The 12584-nt window shown below is 43.9% G+C and overlaps 1 protein-coding gene; it reads left to right on the plus strand.

Moving 5' to 3' along the window:
- The window catches only part of Erich1 (glutamate-rich 1), a gene marked incomplete at its 5' end in the record, with an annotated part of 52793804 nt that overhangs the window by 34777402 nt on the left and 18003818 nt on the right, over positions 1-12584 (plus strand).

The following is a 12584-nucleotide window of genomic DNA, read 5'->3' on the forward strand; positions in this document are numbered from 1 at the left end:
TGTCAGTCCTGCCTGAACAGTGTTTCCTGTGCTCCTTTATCTTTATGGCCTGCTAGTCCTGGCTGCAGGGCTTAGCCCTGGGTCTGTGGCCTTTTGGGGTTTATTCTTTTAATTTTTATATTTTTAAACCTAGAATTCGTATAATTTTCTTTTCAATGTGACCCCTCTGATCTCTGTCCCTACTCTTCCTAGACCTGCATCTACCTGACCTCTTCCTCAGAGGTCGTACTATATAGCCAGGAGCCCAGAAATGGGAAGGTTTTGATCCCAAATAGCTTCTAGAAGTCCACCAAGAGCTTAGTGGAATTAAAGTCTTCATGGTAACACTATTTCCTTGTTTGTGGGCCTCAGGACAATTTGCAGCCCTGTGGCAGAGGGTCCCTTCGCACGGCTCATCTGCAGAAGATCCGGTGGAGGAGCCTTCTTCCCTCTGTCCCAGAGTGTAGCCAGCACAGTTGTTACTGACCCTCTCACATCCCACGCTTGCCTGCTCTGCCACCACCAGATCTCTCTACCTCCTGGTCTGGTACCTCTGCTCCCTGCTTCTCCTGGCCCCATCTCCAAAAACCAAATGCCTTCATGCTACAAACTGAAGTGATCAGTATTGGCTCAGGACCCACAAGACCAAGTTCTCAGCATAAAGAGATTTATTTGCTCCAGAGGGATAAAAAGCAGGGAATAAGAGACAAAGACAAAGACAGGAGATAGAGGACAAGGGGGAAGGGGAAGGGAACAAGGGAGAAAGGGAGAGGGAGAGAGAGGGGGAGAGAGGGAGAGACAGATTGAGGAGGAGGAAAAAGAGGAGAGGAGGAGGACGAGGAAGAGGAAGAGGAGGAGGAGAAGAAGGAGGAGGAGGAAGAGGAGGAGGAAGAAGAGGAGGAAGAGGAGGAAGAGAAGAAGGAGGAGGAGGAAGAGGAGGAGGAAGAGGAGGAGGAGAAGAAGGAGGAGGAGGAAGAGGAGGAGGAAGAGGAGGAGGAGGGGGGAGGAGGAGGAGGAGGAGGAGGAAGAGGAGGAGGAAGAGGAGGAGGAGAAGGAGGAGGAGGAGGAAGAGGAGGAGGAAGAAGAGGAGGAAGAGGAGGAAGAGAAGAAGGAGGAGGAGGAAAAAGAGGAGAGGAGGAGGACGAGGAAGAGGAAGAGGAGGAGGAGAAGAAGGAGGAGGAGGAAGAGGAGGAGGAAGAAGAGGAGGAAGAGGAGGAAGAGAAGAAGGAGGAGGAGGAAGAGGAGGAGGAGGAGAAGGAGGAGGAGGAGGAGGAGGAGGAGGAGGAGAAGGAGGAGGAGGAGGAGAAGGAAGAGGAGGAGTATTTGTCCGTGGGGACAAAAGACTGCCTCTGGATAGATAGGAGACAGGTGTAGCCCACAGGAAAATAGTGAGTTATAAAGGTACAAGGGGACCCCCCCCCAGCCACACACACACAATGTTAGGATGAGGCATTTCATTTTGATTAGTCATGTTAATTAGGTGAGCCAAAGGAAGCTTTTGATTTCTGGACTTCAATACTTTGATAGCTGGATATTGGTAGTCAGCCTCAGGAGGAGATAGTGGCCAAATAAGGGAACAGACCTTGGTGGCTCACTTTAGGAATGCAAGCCAATGGTTTTCAGCAAGGCCTGCCAGAGCCATGTTTACGAAGCTAGAGCTGGCTGGAGTCCCTTCATGAATCATGTCTAAAAAGTACCCCTTCCCAAAGAATAAGCGGGTATTTTTTGTTTGTTTTTTGCTGACTCAGGTCAAAGCACTGTGTCTAGATTATCCACTTATTTTCTAACAAACCCTGTGGGGGACTTCTTCCATGGGGTGTCCTACAATATCAATGTCATCACAGCACTCACTCACTCCTCAAACCCATGGAAAGACATGGATGCCCACATATGTGACTCATGTAAAGGCCAAGTAATTGCCAACATTATATGAAGTTTGACTGTCTCTCTGTGTGTATGTACATCTGTAAAGAATAAATTACAGACATCAAAATGTTTTATCCTTAAATACTTCAGCTTGTATTTCATCTGAACAAAGAGATTTTATAAATTATATACTTCACATCCCCCCAAATTTCATACTATGAAATACTGTAATAGAAAAAGTGGTTATAAAATAGCACCCTCTCTCCCTAGCCTTCTTCCTTCACACTAGCAGTCACATGTAATAGTTGTAGGTACTTGAAAATGCCAGGTTCTCCCTACCCAAGGGCATTCGGGGCGAGGCACTATTGCTGACTTTAAATGTAAGATTAGCTCATGATCAGAGCAGAGATGTGCAAAGTTATCTTAAAAGGAATAAAGGTTGCTAGCTAGATCTTCAACATATGATTGTCCAGATTGAATACCTAACAGGGAAAGAGGAGCCCAAGTCCACAGAAAGAGGCAGGGGCAGGTATTTCAGTGTTCAATATGATCACCCAAGACTTCCTGCTCTTCAGGGGTCAACCAGATGGTCAGAATGTGAGCTCCCATCTGATACAACAAAACCCATGCATGTCTAAGGAAGCCTGACTATGTACTTAGATGCCGGTGTGTTCTACACAGAAGCTCACCATTTCTCGTTCTTGGGAGGTTGGGGGAATCCAAAGTGGATATTGGAACTTTCCAGAAGTATGCTCCTTGGCAATCTTCAGGTTCCAGAAGTGAAACATATTTTCTGGCCACATCTGTATCTGCTGAGATTTCTCTGTTGCACAGATGTCAGAACTGGGTGTTTGTATGGTCTGGAGGGAGGAGGTTGTGGTGTGTATTGGTTAGGCATTCAGGTATGGGTATTTTAGATTAGTCTCTTAGAAACACTAAGGAAGAATGATAAAATATATTTTTCCAAGAACCAGACAGTCCTAGACTTAAGATGAGATTATGACCCAGTAACACCCATTGTAAACTGGAAAAAAATCAGTTTGAAATACCCTTGAGATACTTCACCCACCAGGCATGGCAGCTGGACCAGCCTGTGAAACAGTCAGAATACTTTCCAAGAGCCAACAGTTGTGTGAAATCTTCTAACACAAAGCCTGTTGTATAGCAAGTGTTGATATCTTATGTAACCTACTGAATATATTAGAGACAAAATCTAGAATAGTCATCACAGAGTTTAAAGATTGTAAGCCTTGTTTTTATCCTTCCTTCCTTCCTTCCTTCCTTCCTTTCTTTCTTTCTTTCTTTCTCTTCCTTTCTTCCTCTTTCCTTCTTTCTTTTCTTTTCTTAATATTTATTTATTTTATGTATATGTATAAGAGTACATAGTTACTCTCTTCAGACACACCAGAAAAGGGTATCAGATCCCATTACAGATGGCTGTGACTCACCATGTGATTGCTGGGAATTGAAATCAGGATCTCTGGAAAAGTAGTCAGTGCTCTTAACCAATGAGCCACCTCTCCAGCCCCAAGCCTTGGTTTTCTTAATATGAGGAGATCTGGTAGTTTTCTCAGGAGGTTTAGAAGGCAGTTTTTGAGGGATCCTGAGTGGAAGTTTAGGGAAAGCAGTAATGCTTTCTGTTTAAAGAATTGGTTTTCAGTTATTGTGCCTCAGCCCCTGGAGTTCTGGGATGACCAGAACTTTTGTTTGTTTCTTCTTGTCCCCGCCAGCAGGGACCCAGTTATTCAGGGTCCTGAAGAGGCTTTCTACCTGTGGGCCAAAATGGGGGTGAAGAGAAGAAGGAGACCAAGCAAGATTCTGTTGTCAAGCTCTCGTTTATTGGGGTGAACATTACAGCTTTTAAGGCTTTCAGGTAGGGGGAGTGTCCTTTGTGAAACACAGAGCAGGGGGAGGTGCGGGATATAGATAGTGATAGCTGGAGGCAAAGAGGTCAGGCGGTAGACGATGAGATCAGGCGGTGGAGACACCGGGTGTTGATTCAGGAGGTAACAGGTATCTGCTAAGGGAGCTGAGGCATCCCTTGAATGTTATCTTCCTCTCATGGGAGAGGCTTTCATTCAACAATCTTAAGACTTAAGGCAGTCATCTTAGGGGTGAGTCTCTGTGGCCAAACAGCCCAGAGTCACCTAGTCACTTTGAACCATGCAGTTCAAAAAGCGGCTAGGTCCAAATCCAATATGGCTCCGTGCATCTTTTGTCTTATTTTACCTGTATGAGTGTTTTGCCTACATATCTGTATATGTATCGTATGAATGTTTGGTTCCTTGCAGAAGTCAGAAGAGAGCTTCTGTAATTGGAGTTATGGATGGTTGTGAGCCACCATGTGGGTGCTGGGAATCAAACCTTTGCATCCTTTGCAAGAGCAACAAGCAGTCCTAACCATTGAGCCATCTCTCCAGCTTCTCACCTGGGATTCTTTTATTTCTCATTGTATCTGACAAGAAACTGTTCCTATCTGACCCTTTTCAGAAGAGAGTGGAATAGATTTTATCTTCTTACTCCATTGTTTTGGCCCAGCCTCAAGTTAGAGGATGGTGCATCATCCTACTTGTGGTGCCTGAAGAGGAAGGGTGAGAGGAGTTTAGGACTCTTGATTGTTTTTGGCCTGAGAGTAAGCATGTTCTTGAACATATCCAGCAAGGCAGCTCTTTCCAGAGCCAGAAGTCAAGTCTGTGTTATCCTTCTGCCCAGTGGAGGGGCTTCTAGAGATTGTGGATGGCTGGGGGAACTGAGTCACGGCAATGGCCACCAAGGTGCCCACTCTGTTACCATTCACTCCTTCCAAGCCATCAGATGACCTTACATTTCAGACTAACACATGGTCCACTCAACAATAGCCACATGATTGATGTAAAGAGTCCATTCATTTGGTTATTAATCTGTTAGTTCCCCAAGAGAACTCCATCGAGTAAACTGAAGTGAAGCTGGGGGCACATTTTCCTTGGATATTTCCCACATGTAGTGACATATTGTCCAAATGTGAGTTTTATTTGAAAAGAAACAAGAGTAGGCAAAAAACCAGACTGACCAACCAACCAACCAACCAACCACCGCCACACCAACAAGGTGCCACTAAGTTAGTTGCCCATGAGTAAGTGCCCTTGCTATCTTTGAATCTGGTCCTCTGGGTCTTGCTAGAACTACTTGTTGCTTGGAAATGAACACAGGTGCTCCTGTGTGGGGGCTTCTGTTAGACTTGAAACGTGACTTGTAAACATCTTTTTATATGTATTGTCCCTGTGGAAATGGGTCTTAGCTCATGGACTTAAAATCTGTGAAGCTCCTTTGGAAGGTCCTTTCCAAGATCAGTAAGATAAGCCAGCGTTCACAGCCCATTGTTGCCCTTAGACATGGCATCCCCCACAATTCCACTCATGCAGAATCTATTTTGTGTATGCAGCTGCTTTGGTGTCATGGGTCTGCCTTAACCAAAGAATGTAGTCATTGGTCTGGAGGCCAGAAGTCTGAAACTAAGGTGTACTTCAGGTCGTCATCTGATACCTGTAGAATCCTTCCTTCTGCTTCTGGTTGCTGCTTATGCTGGTGATCGGTGATGGCCATTGACTTACATATTTATATTTCCATAATAAGCTAATAATTTGTGGGCCAATAAGTCAGCTTTCTGACTCCATTTACTATCTTGTGGTCTATCCTTGAGATTCAGGTAAGAAGTGGCTACCTGCCACTCTCTCCTCAGCCCCTCCCCAACTTAGAAGACTGAGAAACAGACTTGGTACTAATTTACCAAGACAATGCCCAAGGCAATGGAAGCTTCTGGGCCTTCCTCAGGCTAACAGCCCAGTTCTACCATGCTGTGTGGTCAAACATGAGAACCACTATTTGTCTTAGTTTACATTTCCGACTGGTTATATAATACACAATATATTTCTAGTGTATTATATTTCTAATACAGAACTCTGTTACTAATCCCAAATAAGACAAGCATGTTACATAAGACAGCGGGCACATATATTATATAAAGATCAAAGCATATAATGTTATGTAATTTATTTACATAATAGAATTGGAATATTGAATTTCTAATATGTGAGTTTTACATAAGAATAGTCCTGTCAAACAGAGCCTTGTCCCTCAGTTAAACAAAACTTTTCATTGACAGATAACAAAAAAAGGTATTTAAAAACCAAGGATAGTTTAGCTCTTGCCTTTGATTCAATCATAAGAAAATATTTGTAAAGAAAAATGAGAAGATTGTTGGTTTCATAGACATATTTAGGTATTACTTAAAGGACCCTATCATGGCAATGCCTTAAATCCCTGAAATACTGTGATCAGACTTGAGAAAATTCATCAAATTGAAATCAATCAGTTCCTGAAGATACGATAGGTAATGAATCTCGTACCTTCTTTGGGATGAAGACAAACATGGACTTCATTCCATGGATGCAGAAGAACCTGTGATGGAGAATATTGGACTCAAGCAGTGATGCAGTGATGGTTGACAGTGCTTCCTCTCAGGTTGACTGTAGGGAACTAAGCTCAGTGAAGGGGTGACTTATTTCATTAGCTAGGGTGCAAGAGGCGAGGGAACTTGCCCTAGGGGTACATCGCTCGGGCGAGCTGAAAGACAGGGGCAGTTTAACAACAAGAATGAATCTCCTGGGATTGATCTTCAACCCAAGTATCCCAAAAACTGGCAGAGGATGGTGTCTCACACAGAAACTTGCTCTGATTTAGCAGATCTGAAGCCCAATCTGTTTTTTTTTTTTTCATTCCTACCAAGGTGTTATGAATGGATCAGTGGTTCTTCTGAGGCATGTGTGAGATTCCCACCCAAGTGACTAGTAGAATTTTCCAGCAAATCAGGAGACATGAAAACCAGCGTCAGAAGGTACTGTGGATGTCACTGCTGCTATGTAGGGACATCTGAGAGCCCAGGATTAATGGCAGCCAGCAAGATAATGGCTTCTAAGGGCTTCCAGGTACTTTCCAAGTTGGGCAGTGCTTCTCAAAAGGAAATCTGGAGCTCAGGAAACAAACCCCTAAGGTATGGAGCTTGGGCACTGCTAAATGTAAGAAAAGGTCCTCTCAGCCTACATTCTCTTTGGAAGTGTAGGGCGGGACTTTCTACGGAATTCCCCTTAGCTACCTAAAGACCAGGTCAGTTCTGAAAAGAGGAACATAATTGCTTTCAGCTCTCTTACTAAAGTTTTATTACAGGGAAGGTTAAATTCACACCACAGAAGACATGACTGAAGCCCAAGGAATGTCGTTCCAGGCCATGGTTCCTGGATCAGACTAAGCCTGGTCATCTGGCTTAGTCATCCGTCCTACAAACGATTTCCTTCCTCTTTGAAATCCCTCACACCTTCCATTTCCCTCTCTGGTGGTAAGAAGGGTGTGTGAGCTTCGGGTCTTGGTGGGTTGCAACAGCCTCTCTTCGACTGCCTGATGTCCCAGGCTCATGCAGGCAATAAAATGCATGAGTCTTTTCTTCTGCTAATCCCTCTACTGTCTGTTCATCCCAGCATACTCAGTTGTTAAAACTTCAGAGGAAAAAAAGGAAATTGTTTTTTTTTTTTCTTTTTGTCCTCCCTCGGAGAAATACTAGGGATTTGAAAACAGTTCTCTAAAAAAGAAAACAAATCTAGGTTATTTTGGCTGTGTGCTATCAGTCACGTGATAAGTTATTTTTGTTACCCTCTGGCTTGCCATTTCCCAGCCAGTTAGTGCTTTCTGATTAAACAATGACAAGAGTTGTCCCTCTCCCTTTCTACTTGCCAATGATATTTCAGATGTGGGAGGCTTCATTGATAATGGATCCATCCTTCATAAACATATATATATATATATATATGAAATCATACTATATCATGGCACCTCTCCTAAGAGTATAGATGTTATTTGAAATATTTTGAGAAAAATTTTGTAGTGGAATAAACATTCACAGGGTATGCCATATAAAGGAACATCAAATGGCATTAAGAATTTGGGGGTTGTCAGGACTGTTTTGGTGGGCACCTTTAGACTTCTAAGGTGGATGGGTATGTTTCAGTCTGGCTCTAGGTGGTGGTTGTGTGGAAACACTTGTGCTGGGTAAGGCATTGATAGCTGTGCATTGGTTGGAGTCCTCAGTTCTTCAGTTCCTCCATTTTGGATCCAATGAAGGAACTGCCAGATTTCTGTGCCCCACCTTAAAATGATACGCAATTGCTTCCACATCTTGTAACTCCATTAAGCTGGCCTCTCTTGCCCAAACAAGTGACTTCTACTGGCAGCCCGTCTTCCATTTTTATGTCATTCTTCGTGTAATGGAACAGGTTCGATTATCAAGAGTTCTCTTAACACCAAGAATCCTTGCCGGATTTGAGCTAATGACTAGAACTACCTTTCAAAGAATAGGCTAACCTGGGTGTATGTGTGGGATCACTCTCTTGCAGGGAGGGAGGCCTCTGAATCTGTTATCCTAACACTGTTGCATGCATAAGAAAGTTGGGGCTGGAGAGATGTTAAGAACACTGACTGCTCTTCCAGAGGTCTTGAATTCAATTCATAGCAACCACATGGTGGCTCACAACCATCTGTAATGGGATCCGACGCCCTCTTCTGGTGTGTCTGAAGACAGCGACAGTGTACTCATACACATAAACTAAATAAATAAATCTTTTTTTTTTTTTAAAGAGAGAATGTAACGAAGAGACAACAGGGACATGTTATGGCGACATCTGGTTTTAGACATTTTCTAATTTTTCCTTGCCGTGCCTGCTCTGGTTCTACTGAGTACTAGAGTCACCAGGCCAAGACTTTTTCTCTCTAGATTCCAGTCTCCATCTTTGTCCAGTTTGCTAATTACTAGAGAAGTGACTGTGCCACATGCTTAGAATGATGACAGTCATTGGCCAGGGGTTATATGATGATCTTCTGTAAATTTAACATACATGGGATCGGGCCATTTCACCTGACAGCGTTCTGTGAAATTAACTGAACCATAGGAAGTGGTGAAGCATTGTGGGGTAAACTGTATGTCTCTTTTGGCATCTTTGGCCCCATCCTAAAACCATAAGCTCCTGAAGTGCTTTGTGTGGTCATTGTTGATGATGCTAAGCTCCAAAGGAATAAAGTGTTCCTCTCACACAGTTCAGTAGAGAGGCATGACCCTGGGGCCATACAGTTATAGAGATAAGGCCTGGCCCTACTTTTTCTCATCTTACTTCTCCTCAGCTGGGCACTGTTAACCGGTTTTCAGAGTCAAAGTCTGGACTTTTACAGTGCCACTCAATAGACTAGGCTTGGCCACTTTGTTCCAGTATTACACTGGAAATTAATAGCAAAAAGCAGAGAAAGGAGATTTGTTCAACCTTTGTAGTCACACTGGGCAGAGGAACCAAGAGATCCATTGACAGACAGGCCTGTGTCTGTACAACATGGGGTTGAAGTTTAAGTGGAGGTTAGTAAGAATGACTGATGAGCAATCGTGGCAAGGCATTGCCCTGCCCATTGTGCTGTCCTGCCATTGTGACAACTCCAGTCTGTCTGTAAGGTGGTTGGTTTGCTTGGTGGTCAGAGTTATGTAAAAATCTCACCCTGGAAGACAGGTTCCTCCTATAGCTGGCACCAGGCTTCAGCCTTTCCCTTCCTGGCATGGATTTCTGGGAAAGTTTAATCCTTTGGAACACACTGTTTTAACAGTCTGATATTCAAGGACCTCTCTTTAGAATGTTTTCTCTTTTGCCAGCAGTAGATACACCACCACTGGGAAGCAGAGTTAGAGGGACATATGTAGGTAAGGAAATTGAAAGCTGGGGTTGGGGGTTGGAGAGTAGAAGTGGGAATGGGAGTTGTGGGGGTGAGACTGGGAGGGAGGGGCAGTAGGGTTGAGAAACACTCACAGGAGTAGGTGTCTAAATAGAACCAACAGGGGAAGGTGTTTCTCAGGAGCCCTTGAAAATAGCCAAGCATCAGTTTAGCAGACTTCCTTGTGGCTCCCTTCCCACATCATGGGGACAAAGCTGTTACCTTCTCTCTCTCCTGTCTTTTCTGGTCATTCAATCTTTTATCACTAGGCTTAGTTTTTTTTAAACCTTCTAATAAGGGTTTTTTTTTTAATGTTTTAACCTCCCTTCTAGCCCACCACCCACCAGAGGTAGTAGAAAGGTTAATAGCGCCAAGGAGAATGTGGACCTGTTTAGAAATAATTCTTTGGAGCAAATCCAGTCTGCATTGTTGAGATATCAGCAGTTCAGTTGACTTAAATCAGCAGTGACAGCCCGATCCACTTGTAAACACCATTATCGAATCAGCAATGACAGGTAGAGGTAGAAGAAATGGAGGGGCTCTGCCAATTGGCTGGAGTCCCCAAAGCAGCAAGAAGCTGCATTTCTCTCTATGAAGTCATGACAACTGATAACCAGCAAAGAATGGCAAGGCACACCGATACCACACAGGGATACCTCTGGTGTCTCTTCTACTATCTCTAGTGGGTGGTGGGTGAGAAGGGAGTTTAAAGCATTTAAAAATCCTTATTTAAAATTTTTAAAAATCTAAGCCTACATTTGTCTGTGCCAGGGAATGAACTGAGTAACCCACCCCACCGCATGACTGCTCAGACCCCAGTCACAACTATCCCGCCTTTCCTTTTGTTCCCCCTCCACTGCTTTGTCAACGTAGCACACTGCTGTTCATAGCTCCAGCCTGTCCCAATTCTCCATCCTGTCTGAAATTTTTCTTGACTTTTCAGGTGGTCTGGGGTGATGCTTCTGGAGACCCATCTTTGCTGTGGCAACTATTTTAGGGGTTATAATATTCACTATCTATCTTTCTATCTATCTATCTATCTATCTATCTATCTATCTATCTATCTATCTCTCTAGTATAAGCTTCTTGAGGTCAAGATTCATGCTTTTCATGGCCACTGTTTACACAGGCCTGGCACACAGTGTCCTCTCAACAACAGTTTGCTGTCTATCCCACCTGTAAGATAATCCTTAAAGAAAACGAGTCAAGTGGTATGCTGGTTTGAAAGAGAGACGTTTCCCATTGGTGACGGTATTTGGTGGTGTTGCTTGGAGGTTTAGGTGGTATGACCCTGCTGAAGGAAGTGTCTCACTGAGACACTCAGAGTACACAGGCTCACCCCACTTCCAGTTTGCTCCCTTTCTTTATGCTTATGGTTGAAGATGTGAGCTCTCAGCTTCCTGTTGTGGTTGCCATGTCTACCTCTTGTTGCTATGCCTCCTTGCTGTGACAATCTCTATGGAACCACAAGCTCAATGAACCCTCCCTTCTATAAATCGCTTTGGTAATGATATTTGACCAAAACAACAGAAAAGTAATGAATACAAATGCCATTAAAGAGAACACCGTGGACAGTTAAAACAGGGCAGATGTGTTGTGAGCATGCTCTATCCCGAACATTGATGGGCATGTTTGTTTCTTTCTACAATGTCAGAACTTATTGAATGAAAGTATATTCACAAACCACATTTGTTTCATCGACTGAGATTTATCCATGAGTTCCAACTCCTCTTGAAAGCTGACCTCTGGGAATCATGGCTATTTTTATTCCAACTTCAGATACTAATATTGACCCCCAAATCACACATCACCCTTTAAACAGTTTTATCTCTGTGTGTGTTACAGAATAGCTGCCAAGGGGTTAAAGACAGCAGAATTCAGAGGTGATAAGAAGGTGGTGTCAGCACAGAGACTGAGCTCATACAGATCCAAAGGGAGTCACTATAGGTGTTTAGAGAAGATACTAATGGTCTCAATTGGAGAGGTGCAGTGGTGACCCATGGGTAAAACTGAGAGATTTAGAATTGATGGAGGGAAGGTGCAGATTTGGGTCCAGATTTTGAGGGAAAGGCAATCTGAGTAGGGCACATATGACACTCCACCCTCAATAGGTAGTTCTCTACCTGTCGATGCCCTGAGGCCCACACTGAGACATGAGATAACAGGGAGGAGTGTCACCCTTCATTGGTCTATTGTGTTTGACAAGTTCTCAGGCCTCATTTATCTGTTGTGTTTTTAATACACCCATATGCCCATGTGTTCCCAAGCTACTCCCGATAGGTTCATAGAATTTTTTACTTGCTTGAACAAGACATTTATCTCTGGACTTCATGGGATGCTGGACAGGTGGTGTATGTACAAAGATGCAAATTCATTTCATCTCTGCATTCATACTCAAAATGGAGCCATTTTGTAACCTGGAGGTGCACAGGGTGAGGCACAGCCTGCAGCCACTGTTTCATGCAACATAGGGAACTTAGAGCCAAGAACAGTCTGTTCTTCACAAAGTTTAAGTCAGGAAGAAGGTTGGAGGCTTGCTGAAGAAGGAAGGCGCGTAGTGATGGTTAGATAACTTCTGTGGTGGGTAAGCTTGAGTCAGTACATTTTGCCTTAGAGGAGAAGATGGTGGTATGAACTCAGAGACAGAGTGTGAGTTGGTCCTCACAGCCAGTTCAAGATGCCGTCTTCTGTCATTGTATCCATGAGCCTTCATAGGCAGGTGTATGTCAAAGTTCTCCTGAGGAGCAGAAGCAATAAAATGCTTATCAGTGTATGAGGGAACTCATTAGATTAGAATCTGTGGTCAGAGGGTAACTAGCCTTACTGTGGTCATCTGTAGGATAGGGAGTCCGAGGTAACAGAAGATACTTAGTCCAAGAAATTGAAAGCCCGGGGACAAAATTTAGCCAGTCTGAGGCTGGAAGCTCCCTGCCATGTCACTGATGCGAGTCCTCATGCAAAGT

The sequence above is a fragment of the Rattus norvegicus genome, chromosome 16, assembly GCF_021556685.1.
Source record: "Rattus norvegicus strain SHRSP/BbbUtx chromosome 16, alternate assembly SHRSP_T2T, whole genome shotgun sequence".
NCBI lineage: Eukaryota > Metazoa > Chordata > Mammalia > Rodentia > Muridae > Rattus > Rattus norvegicus.